The following is an 11,188-nucleotide window of genomic DNA, read 5'->3' as shown; positions in this document are numbered from 1 at the left end:
TTTTATGGCCCTACAGAGCACTTGCTTAGAGTTGTGTGTGAAGGCACAGAATAAATCTTCGTGGGCCCAGTCAGGTGAGTCAGTACACTTGTACTGTGCATATGATTTGGCCGGTATTGCCCCAACATTAGCTGCAAGCAGCCCTAACACGGGGGAAGAGGTAGGTAAGCAATTACTCTGTTAGAAGGAGTACATTTTTTTCCAAGGAAAAATGTTTAAACCAGTGTTAGAGTTAGAAGGGCTTAAGTTTCCACAGGTAGAATAATGCAGAGATTTAAAGAACAAAGGCCCAGGAGGTGGTACACTGTAGGTGGGCTGGGCTTGACCAATAGGAAGTAAGTGGATTGTTCCAAGAAGACCCCAAAATCAAAATAGGGGTCGAGCCAGCTCAGACCAGTTAGGGTCAACCTGAGGACACTTGAAAAATGTTAGTGCGCCTGCTGAATGAACTTCATTACTATTATCTGACACACCCCACATAAAATTAGAGCCTCATTAACGATTCATGGGACGTATGACCAAGGGAGGGGGAACATACTTGAGCGTATCAAGGGGAAACATGTAAGGAAAGGTGTAACCTGGGAAGGGTTGGACCAATCCCAGCCTGGGAGGCTTCGTGCCGAATTCAACTGCATAAAAGCACACTTTCCCTTGCACTCAGGGCCCACCCCTCATGAAGAGGGGTGGAGCCCGCTTCTGGCCAGAAATGTCTAAATCCCCTGGACTTTCTTTATAATAAATTTTCTTGGATACTAAATTTTTGGTGTCAAGCCTATTTCTAACACTAGGATATGGTCATTTAGCTCAGGGAATGGGGCTGGGACCCCGCACTTCTCTCTCACCACAGAAACAGACTTTTCCCACTAACCTTCTAAGTTGTCTTTGCTGTTTCTGGGTTGAGAAGTTTGGAAACTGCCACAGCTGCTTGCGATTCAGTCCTCTGAGGCCTGCTCCAGGTTCACTGTGGCCTGCCTGCCTACACTGAACTGCACTCCTCTCCCAGCCCAGTGGGATATACCTTTCAGATCAACCATCCAGGTTGTCGTGGGCTGGAAATTTATTTCACTTTGTCTTTTTGTGGGTTCTGCTGCTTTGGAATTTGTTTAGAGCCATTTTTTTATAGGTATTTGGAGGGGTTGGGGGAGAGCTCAAGCAAGTCACTGCTCTTACTCTGCCATCTTGGCTCCACCCCCCTTTTTGTCTTCTCCTAGAGTATGAATTCAATCTGTTATAAATATTATATCACTAGAAATCAAGAAAATAATTACATTCTGGAATCCTGCATAGATAGTGAAGATGTGATAGTTTACTTAATCCCCTAGAAAAACATCACTGGCCAATTGCTATAAACCTCCAAATGAACACACACACACACATACACACACACACACACACACACACACACACACACACACACACACATTTTATACTCTCCCCTTAAAGGAAAATAAATCTTTAATCATACAGAGTGTTATGATTAAGTTGGTTCAAGATATATATAACCTCAGCAAGTGAACATCATCACAGTAACTCCAAATAACATAATTAACCATCTCATAATTTCCATAAATGATAGCCAAATAATTTTAGGTGAAACTTTCTCTTAAATATAGGCATAACTTGAAAGTTTATAAGTTCTTAAGTTACAATACTTCAGAATATTACAGCATGTGGTCAGCAAGCAGGGCTGATAAAATAACAGTTTTCTAACCCACTTTTTAAAACTTATTTTTAATAGTACAATTCTTAATCTAACAACATCCAGATCATAAGAGAAGTTGCTTTTCTAACAACATTTGATACAACTGTTTACCAAATTTCACAATATAAGAAAATTTAAAGACATAAAAATACCATAAACAATATTATGTATTTGAAACTTGAAACAACCTCATTGCTAATCAGGTGACCTCAATTCAATTGAATGAGTTTTCAAATAACCTTACATTGAAAATCATTCATCTCATCACCATGGACCATGCATACTGACCACATCTAAAACTCCATATAAAGTTATCAAATATGAAGCAATCCATCTTAAATTTAATAATTTATTATAAATTTGTGGCTTTTTTCCTGCACTGAAATTTTGATGAAGCAATGTAGTATCATACTGTAAACAAGTTATTACATGCACATATTCCTGCTGATGCATGCCATGTGGAGGTGGGTGGCTTGAAGGGAAGTTGAGTTATACTGGACTTACAGCACAATAGGGCAGTCCATTTCCACACTATGGGACTCGCCATTAAGCTGTCCTTTACAAAATTGGAAGAAACTCAGTCTTCAGAAACTTAAAAAAAGACACCTTAAATTATTTTGCAATGTTGCCTGGCCTCAATATAATCTAGAGGACTAAGAAAAGTAGCCTGTTTCTGGGTCCCTTAACTATAACACTCTTTTGTGAGGAGAATTCCCCTTCCTCAGAGTAATAATAGCCTATTTGTGATGTAGAGGGTTTTTTTTAGTATTTTATTTTTCCACAGTTACACATAAAAACAATTTTTAACATTCACTTTTAAAATTTGAGTTCCAAATTATCTCCCTTCCTCCATCACCACAACCCCTCATTGAGAAGGTAAGCAATTCAATATAGGTTATACGTGGCTAGTCATGCAAAACATTTCCATAATAGTCATGTTGTGAAGGAAAACTTAGACAAAAAAACCCAAAACAAAACAAAACAAAACTCAAGACCCATAAAGAAAGTTTAAAAAAAGTATGTTTCAGTCTATATTCAGACAGCATCAATTCTTTCTCTGGAGACGGATAGCACTTTTCTTCATAGGTCTTTCAGAGTTGTCTTGGATCACTGTGCCTCTGAGAATAGCTAATTCATTCACAACCAATAATCTTACAATATTGCTGTTACTTTATACACAGTGCATTTCACTTTGCCTCAGCCCATGCAAATCTTTCCAGGTTTTTCTGAGAGCTCATCATTTCTTATAGTTACGATAGTATTCTATCACAATCACATACCACAACTTGTTCAGCCATTTCCCAATTGATGGGGATGCCATCAGTTTCTAATTCTTTGCCTCCAGAAAAGGGCTGCTATAAAATTTTTTCTACATATACGTCCTTTTCCTTTTTTTTTTCTTTTTTGGGATACAGACCTCGTAGTGGTATTGCTTGGTCAAAGGGTATGCATAGTTTTATAACCCTTTAGTCATAGTTCCAAAATGCTCTACAGAACAGTTGAATCAGTTCACAACTTCATCAATAATGCATTAATGTCTCATTTTTCCCACATCCCCTCCAACATTTGTCACTTACCTTTCCTGTCCTACTAGCCAATCTAATAGGTATGCAGTAACACCTCAGAGTTGTTTCAATGTGCATTTCTCCAACAAATAGTGAGTTAGAGTATTTTTTTTTCATATGGCTATAGATAGCTTTGATTACTTCATCTGAAAACATAATTTTTTTAATCATTTATCAATTGGGAAATGGCTCTTATTTTTATAAATTTGACTCAGTTCTCTACCTGTTTGAGAAATGAGGCCTTATCAGAGAAACTTGATTCAAAATTTTTTTTCACAGTTACTATTGATAACTGTATTTTCCTCTATCCTATCCCCCTCATTCTATTTTCTCTCTCCTTTCACCCTGTCCCTCCTCAAAAGTGTTTTGCTTCTGACTCATGATGGGAATTTCTAACAAGCCTCTCTGAGCTTTCAGACTTCCCCCTTTCCCCCTGTCATTGTCTGTGCACTCTGTTCATATTTGTCATGTTAATTTGCTCTGTGTCTGTGTCTCTGTGTTATAAACATCTGAATCTGTTACCTTGTAAGTTTTAAAATGCAGCCATCCAGAAAAACCTCTAAAGGCTGTAGCTAGAGAAAACACTGGAAAGATTAATGAGCTTTCTTGTCATAGCTGGAAAGCAGATGAGGGAGATAGGGAGGGAGAGAGAGAGAAAGAGAAAGAGAATAGTTTTACATTATTTAGGTTATGATAGGTAAAGGCAAATAGAGGGAGGTAAGAGAAGGATCAGAATAGGAAAGAAATAAGGCACATGCAGATGTAAAAGGGCTTTAATCAAAATCCACCAGAGGGATAAGTAGATAGAAGGAAAGTTAAGAAAGTTTAAGCACGTAGGAATGAGAGGAGCATGGATAGAAAGCAAAACATAATCTGTTTGCATTAACAGTGTGAACAGAAGGTTTGGGAGTAGACAGTTTAGAAACTTTTGGAAAGAAAAAGTTTTTGGTAAAAAGATTTCTTTCACATCAGACTAGACACTTGACACTTACTAGCTGTGTGACCCTGGGCAAGTCACTTAACCCCAATTGCCTCCCCCCTCCCCCCAAAAAAAGTTTTCTTTCTCTCCCTCTACATCCCTGAACTGTGGCCAGGTTCTAGGGTATAGGACAAACAAGAAAAAAGGAAGGGAGGAACCTTTTCCCCTCAGATGTAAGAGAAGAAGGTTGCTTCACTGATTATAGAGAGCCATAGGTTCCTTCCAGGCTTGTGGAATCCAGATTTGAACTAAATTAAAACATGCTGTTAAGTGTGATAATTGGGGTAGATTAAATCTTAATATCACACTGCCACTTTTAGAATCTTTGGCAGTGGATTGGCTGGAAATAGTGGATTCCATAATATAAAATGTTTGGAATAAATGGCATTTGTGTAAAATATAATATTACAGTCAGTATTAAAACCATAACCCAGATTCTGTGTAATACCATTTGGAACATAAATCCAAGTAATTGAATTCATTTCGGTCTCATTTTGAGTGAAATACATGTCTCCTAATTTGATATTTAAGATAAGTCAAAATTTATTATACTATTTGGCACTAAGATAAATAGGGAAAATATACATCTGAAATTTGTTAACTGGGTGATCTTAAACAAATTACCTCACATCTATTTACCCCAGTTTATTTCACATGAATGTAAAGTGCCTAATGTAATGCCTGGCAGAAGGCAGACACTACAAATGTTAATTATTGTTATTAGTTCATTAATCAGATGTGCCAGTATACAATGACAATGGTGATGAGGTGCCTGATTTTTAAGGTAATTCGAAAATGTGTTCAACAGAATTGGAGTCACCTGACTGGTAATGGGTTTGTTCCAAGTTTCAAATATATAATACTGTTTCAAATTGATAAACTTTTGTATCTGTTATGTCAAGCAACTTTTCATAACTTGGATGTTATTGGAGTATGAAATGAAAGAAATAAAAAGACAATGGATGCTATTTTATCAGCCCAATTAACCCTGTCTTATAATGTTTTTTAGCTGCCATTTAGAAAACTGGGTATTTCCACTTTTGCCTATAGTTGAGAGGAAGTTATAGCTAAATCAATTTGACTATTACTTATGAAAATTATAAGATGGTTAACTAAGTTATTTGGGGTTATTGTTTTAATGTTAAAGCTCCAAATTGGTAATTGATTACTGTATGTGGAAAGGAAGGGATCAAATGAAAGCCTTATCTGGATTGGTTCTGCCCATTCAGAGCAGTCCTCAGGGCTAGTCTATTCCACCTTGGGGAAGGGGTGGTGGTGTCAAAGAGCACAGCCCACAGCATCTGTAAGGGTAGATGGGGTAGATACACCTGACTCCCCTCCCTTTTTAAGAAGATGGCCAAGGTTGCCTCCGATGTAGGGGTATAGGTGATGACCAGAGGACCCATGTGCCAGATACCATATACTGGGGTGTTAAAAATAAACAAACCATGTATGCTTTGGTAGATACCAGCGCAGAAAGCATGATTCTATAAGAGAACCCCAAAAGATCCTGACTAGTTGCTAACCATAGAAGGATATGAAGAAAATTCAGTCAGGGCAAAAAAAAAAATTAAGACTGAAACTTGGCAACTTGCCACCCAGAAAGTATGTGGTTTACATCAGTCCGGAGGAAGGATATCATGGGGTGGATTGGAAGGCAAGATCAGCCCTTTCTTTGGGGTACCTGTTAATTCCCCTTACTTTATAAACTTACCAGGTTCTAGAAATTATCTGTGTGGACAAGGTCATCAGTCCTGGGAAAAGAGCTTGTTTGGGTTATGGACTTCCTAAACAATGAACTTGGCTTGCTGAGAATTTGCAAACTGAAGTATAATACAGAAATGATTTCTAACAATTTGTCTTTACACAGGATAAATTTAAACTTAAGAAGAAAAAAAAATGTTAAGTGAAATCTCTTATGTATGTGAGTCCTGATAAATTTTTATTGCTTACTGCAACTCCATGAGATTAAAAATAATTGTATCTAGCCCTAAGCTGTGATCAGTGAAACTCATGTCTTTGGATTGTAATTGATTTTATTTTGAGGTTTGAATTTTTAATTCAGGTGTAGTTGTCTGATGATTCTGTAATCCACCATTGAGGGAAGTGCCACAAGCTACTCAGAGGGAACGTGATCCTGGACTGTCACAGGTGGAGGACTACATCTAGGAAAAAGCTGAGAGGACAACCTTAGTAAACAGCCTAAGGTGGGATCTTCTTGGCTTGGTTTCCCCATTGTGTTCCTTTGAAAAGGAATGTTTACTACCTGGCTATTCCTGAGTCTGGCTATGACATGGAATTGTTTTGATAAACTGTGACTCTTACCTAAGATCATACAGAGTTGAGGATGTTTTATCCTGTCATATTTGATATAATATAAAAGTGAGCTGAAAAGCAGGGGTCCAGGAGAACTGGGAAGATACTGAGCAGGGTCAAGGTAGAGAGGTGGTCTGGGTGTCATAGGCTAGTCCAGGTTTGAAGTGGAGAATCAGATGAAATAAATAATTCAATAAACAAACAAGTAGAGAGAGACAGAGAGAGAATAAAATGCAGAGTGATAAATTAAATAAGCAAAAGAATTTAAATAAATTTAAGAAACTTTGGATAGGGCGTGTGCATGAAGAGGAGTAACAGACCATTGTCATAAATCTCTGAACCATAGCATTCTCCTAAATGAGATCCATAATCAATTTGGGAATTTGGCTGTACTATCCACAGGGCAACCCCCTTTGCAAAAAAAAGAGAGAAAGAGAGAGAGAGAGAGAGAGAGAGAGAGAGAGAGAGAGAGAGAGAGAGAGAGAGAGAGAGAGAGAGAGAGAGAGAATTCCTGTTCTGGAGTTAGAGGACTTAGGATAAGATTCCCTCTCTGACCTTACCTCTGGGATAATGGGCAAGTTGGTTCTTCTGGCCCTCACTTTCTCAATCTTTAAAGTGAGGGGATTTAAATAGGTCATCTCCAAAATCCCTTCCAAATAAAAATGGATGATCCTGGGGTACGAAGTTGGAGGGACAGCCCACAGAACTGATCTAACAGTACATATATGCTGTACAGGCATTTGGGAAGGACAGAACTCTGGGCCTAGAAATAACGGAGTTGAGGAGGGAGGAATGGATTGTGTTGGTGAAATTGTGTAGTGTTTGTAATGAGCCCAAACTTTTCCTTGGAACAAAGATGAATTTTTGAATAAGATTCTTCTGCTAATGGTATTTGACTATTAGTTATGGAATATAATATTCCGAAGAATTAAAACTGAGGGTCATTCAAAAGACAACGGAGAAGAGCATAGTGAGTGTGAATAGGCTCATCTATATCAGCCAGGGAGACATTCTTCTTCCACCCCACCCCCTCTGCCATACTTCCCCGGTATCCAATGTTCTTTTTGGAGTGTGGAGCAGCAGCAGCAGCTACAGGGCACAAAATGGTTGGGGTAAAAATGAGGATGTTTGATCCAAGGAAGTACCATCTGGGTTAATAAAGCTAAAGGGCACCTATTGGCCAAGCCCCTTCTGGCTTCAGCTTATAAGGGTAGAAGATGATGAAGAGAAAGAGAACAATCATTTATTAAGTACTAGGTGCCAGGTAATATGCTTAAGTGCATTACAAATTTATCTTATTTGATTCTCACAACAACCCTGGGAGGTGGGTGCTATTATTATCTCCATTTTTTGAAGTTGGGGAAGCTGAAGCAGACAGAGGTTAAGTGACTTGCCCAGGGTTATGTAGTTAAGCATGGTTGAGGTGTGATAACTTTTCATCTTTGATTTCTTTTTATTAATTTGTATTGTTCAGGGCTCAGGGTCATTCTTCCTACATCTTTTGGCTAACTGAAAGACTGCCTTCTGTTAATATTAATGTCACCTGACCAAAACCTGACTCACATGATACAATGGTTTTAAGGGAAGACTATTTAACATTACTCAGATAAGAAGCCAAAAGAGAGTCAAGGCTTCTCAGGTAACTTGATGCCAATTTTGTAGGCATAGAAATCTTCCCCTTCATGAGTTTATTTGTGAACCCTCTGAATGTAGTTTAATCTATAACTGAACTTAATTTATTTGTAAAGTCTGCTTACGTAGGTTTGTTTCCTTAGGAGATATATGAGATTATGACTCGGCTTAACTAAGTTTATTCAACTTTTATAATATTGAAGGAAGTATTATGAATCTGTCTTAAACAAATAAACAAACAAACAAAAAAAACAACTTGTATAGCCTAAAAGAATGTACAAGATTTCAATGTGTAAAATAATTAATTTTCTGTCTTTCTGATATAATTTTCTCTATAAAAGTTCAACAAAAAATGTTAATCTCTGTTTAGGGGTTGTTTTTCTTCCCCTCTGAACCTATGCTTAAGCATAATAAAACCTAGGCTTTTACCTTCATAATTTCTGTGTTGTAGTAGATGTATTTTGGCAGTAGTTACCTACCACATGAAGTCAAACAGGTGATTTTTCTACCCTAACAGAAGCCAGATTGGAACTCAGTTCATCCTGACTCCAAGGCCAGGACTCTATCTACTCTGTCATATTCTACCACTTAGCTCCTAGATAACACTTTGGATCCTATTTTCTCTCCCCCTTCTGGAGGATGGCAGCACTTTCAGGTTCTTAACCCTGTGAGAAATAAGGTTCTAACACATGAGACTTTTCCCTCACAGGAGCCGTAAGGCATGCATTTTAGAAAGAGTGGGAGTATCTGGGACCATAGAGAAAAAAACTCAAGAGGTTCAATCTTGATGTTATAGCTGTACCTAGGAGGCTTCACGAACTTCTGCAATGTATCCAGGCTTCACGTTTCTACCTTGCCATGAGTGACTGACTGAATTATTTCCCCTTTCTCATGTTTGTGCAGAAGGCTTAAGCAGGTCAAGAACTTCCAGCTTTTCTCTCTTATCAGTGATGAGTGGTAGGAGAGTAAGCAGAAAGATCAGATTTCACTTTGAGGGGTGGTAGAAAACTTGGACCTTGAGACTTGACGTTGTAGATGGCAGTTTTAGGTAACTGCATTTTAAACTTAACCTTATCATGTATTTCCTAATCAAATTAAATGGTTTTTGTTTCTATTACAATATGAAGTTTAAGCAGTTTGTTAGGGGAGGAGGAAGGTTGACAGCAGGCCTAGGCAAATTGAATTAATGAGAATATATTGAATCTAGGTCCCAAATAGAATTCTAAGGGGGAAGGGATGAGGATAAGCATTTATATGGTGCTTGCTATGTGCCAGGCACTGCCATAAATGTTTCTTTTTTTAATTGCTTTTTTAAAAAAATTAATTATTTTTAGTTTTCAACATTCACTTCCATAAGCTTTTGAGTTTTAAATTTTCTCCACCTCCCTCCCCTCACCTCTCCTCAAGAGGGTGTGCAATCTGATATAGGCTCTACATATACATTCTTATTAAACATATTTTCACATTAGTCATGTTGTAAAGAAGAATTAGAACCAATGGGAGGAACCACAAGAAAGAAGAAACAAAGGTAAGTGGTTCTTTTTAAACAAATACCTCCTGGGGTATACTCATCTATCTAATGACAGCATTTACCTCCTATGATTGTTGTGAGGAGAAAAAGAGATGATAATTGTGAAGTGCTTAGCGCAGTGCCTGGCACATAGGTAATGATATATAAATGTTAATTGTTGTTATTATTAGCTATTATTATTTAAAAACATAAAGATAACAATATTACCTACCTCCCAGGGTTGTTAGGACGATCAAATGCAACAGAATTTGTACAGCATTTTGTAAACTTTAAAGTACTATATAAGTGCTACAGATAATGTATGGTGGCAGTGTCATAGGAAGGAAGGCAAATATGTCAGGACATATGGTCCCTTGTACAAGTAGAAGGCAGAGATAAATAGAGCATAATCACAATGGTTGGAATTTGTGACAGGTATACAAAAAGCTAACAAAATAGAACATAAAGATACAAGTGGAATATATATGTATAATATAAGTATAAATACAGATTAAAGTAGGTGAAATGTATTTATGAATATAAGTACATAAATTGTTGCAAGTAGATAAGAAAAGTAGGAGGAATGATGAGATCCAGTGAGGAAGAGGTCATTGAGGGCTTCGTGGAGGAAGTAGCATGCAAATTGTGTATGAGGAAGTAGGTGGGATGGTTGCAGGTGAAGACAAAGCAGGGAAATCTTGGGCTAAAGCACAGATGTGCAGGATGAACATGTGGTATGAATGAATGAATAAATGAAAACATTTGTTAAGCATTTAGTATATGCCAAGCACTGTGCAAGGAACTAGGAATAGAAATAGAATAAAAAAGAAAATTTCTGTTCTCCAGGAGACAATACATATAAGTAGTTTCAGCTTCAGGGGGACTAAAAAGGCCAGGAGGATCCTCAGTTTACAACGTCAAGGTGGATGACAAGGCCCAGTAAACTCTGGGGTATATTGGGATGTCTGCCTTGCAGGGTGGAGATCTTGGAGGGTACTGGCCTGCCACCATTTGGAATGAGCAAAGGGCATAAGGTTTAGAGTGGATTGGGGATTTGGGATTCCCTCTGACAGGTAGGAATATAGTGGCATCGATGTTTCATCAGGAGAAAGAAAAATTAAAGAAGAGTTGACAGGGAACTTGTGGAAAGGGAGGGTGGCTCTGGTTGGGGTACCCCAGATGCCTCACATTGGCTTGGGGAAAGCCTGAGATGGGGTAAAGGGAAGGCAATTGTTCTAGCTTCTTGTGTGGTTCCTCTTTTTTCTTTTTTAAAATTTTAATAAATTTACTTATTTTTAATTTTCAACATTTACTTCCACAACATTTTGAGCTCTAAATTTTCACCCCGTCTTGCCCCTCTCCCCACCCCAAGATGGCATGCATTCTGAATACCCCTTCCTCTATTCTGTCCTCCCTCCTATCTCTCCCCCTCTTCTCTTAACCCCTTCCCCTTCTATTTTCCTGTAGGGCAGGATAGATTTCTG

This window comes from Phascolarctos cinereus, unplaced genomic scaffold, assembly GCF_003287225.1.
Source record: "Phascolarctos cinereus isolate Bilbo 61053 unplaced genomic scaffold, phaCin_HiC Scaffold_5;HRSCAF=322, whole genome shotgun sequence".
NCBI lineage: Eukaryota > Metazoa > Chordata > Mammalia > Diprotodontia > Phascolarctidae > Phascolarctos > Phascolarctos cinereus.
The sequence above is the reverse complement of the archived record's forward strand: the minus strand, read 5'-3'. Positions refer to the sequence as shown.